Source organism: Ictidomys tridecemlineatus, unplaced genomic scaffold (genome assembly GCF_052094955.1).
Source record: "Ictidomys tridecemlineatus isolate mIctTri1 unplaced genomic scaffold, mIctTri1.hap1 Scaffold_67, whole genome shotgun sequence".
Lineage (NCBI taxonomy): Eukaryota > Metazoa > Chordata > Mammalia > Rodentia > Sciuridae > Ictidomys > Ictidomys tridecemlineatus.
In genome coordinates this window covers 872,716-874,537 of record NW_027524711.1, presented here as the reverse complement: position 1 = coordinate 874,537, position 1,822 = coordinate 872,716, and positions in this window count along the sequence as shown.

The following is a 1,822-nucleotide window of genomic DNA, read 5'->3' as shown; positions in this document are numbered from 1 at the left end:
TATCTAATGAGGTATGTGGAAAAGTACGGCTGGTATGTAATAAGCTCTCAAAAAGTTAATAAATTTTAATTCAATAGTTGATTTATATTTTGATAGAATTAGCCTATTATATTCTAATACAACAATTTGTTCTAAGAAATAATTTTACTATTGATAAGATTAAATTCCACCTTAGCTTAAAATTCCTGATTTAATGTATATTTTAAAGTTCATTACAAGTCACACTTGGCTAAATAATGATAGTTTTCTCTTAAAATAATCTTACTACTTTTCCATAATGAATATTAATAAGCTTTTTTAAAGGCATTCATTTACAAAATTAGGACCCAGAACAAAATAACAGCAAGCATAACAACAGCAAATACACAGTTGCCATGAGAATAACTCCTATATACTCGAAAATATTTTTTTCCATAAATTCTTATCTTGTCTTCCTACAGAGGCAAGATGGATTAGAAAGTCTTTATACAGATGCTCTATTTCTTGAGGTTACCTTTCCCCTCAAAAATCATAAGTTGAAAATACTTTATGTAAATAAAAATAAGTAAATCTAAATGGCATTCAGTAATCTAGCCTACAATACATTATAACTCATCAAAATACTTCACTGCAGAGTAATGGCTATTTATTATTTTGATTGTGTGGTTGGTCTGGTGCTACCCTCAGCTGCTGCTCACTGTTATCACTCAGCACCTCCAAAGAATATGTGATAGACATCATTATCCAAAGTACATGTATGAAGACATAATTTGGTGTGAACATACTTTATATACAGAGACATGAAAAATTGTGCTCTGTATGTGTAATAAGAATTGTAATGCATTCCACTGTCATGTATTTGTAAAATAAAATCAATTAAATATTTTTACAAAAGAATATTGTGTACCACAGATCACTAGTCAAAGAAAAGATCAAAATTTAAAATTTGAAGTATGAACTGTATGGAATATTTAGTACTTTTACCGTATCATAAAGTCACCTTCAGCCAGATAATCATGCTTCCCTAAAAATACTTTTTAAAGTTACCTAATGATTAGCTTTATAATAAAAAGCACTGTTAAAGCACTTTAATTAATCAGTCAATGTTTTTATCCCTTCTTTTCAAGTAAAGAACTATCATACTCTGTTTAACAAAAGATCAGAGATATCACTTATTATTAGTTTCCATTACATAGTTTGTAATATGAATACAAATGACAATTAAAGACATATAATACACACAATTATAACATTGTTATATTTAGTACTAAACAAGAGAAATAGTAAAACAACAATAAGAATCAAAGAAAGTGGGAATAGAAAGCAAACAGATACAAGTGAAAATGCCCTTTCAACATCCCTCAAGTGAAGCTTTACTGATGTGTTCTGTTTGCATAATCTCTCTCTCCTATCTCTGTGATCCTGAAGAAAACTGTATGTTCATTTTAAAATTTTTCACTTAATGTGTTATATTGCCACTTAAAATGTTCCCCTCCCAGTTAAAAGCACCCTAATTTCAGATACTTATTTTCACATCTTCCATGATATATAGATCTCAATTATTTAAAGAAGAAAATCTAATATAGCAGGTTATATCATTCCAAGGCTTGCTATATTTATACACATTCAAATTATTTTATAACCTCTTATGATATTAAAAAAAAACTTCTTAAGCCTGATCAGTAAATTACAACTATTATAAAATATTTCACCACCATCTCTCTCAATACACGAGCTCTTTACCACCTAAGTTCTCTATTCATCATCTCAAATATTGGCTTTGCCAATTTCCTCTCGTTTATGTGTTCATTGTTTCCTCATCATGTGCTTTGCTTTTATGGTG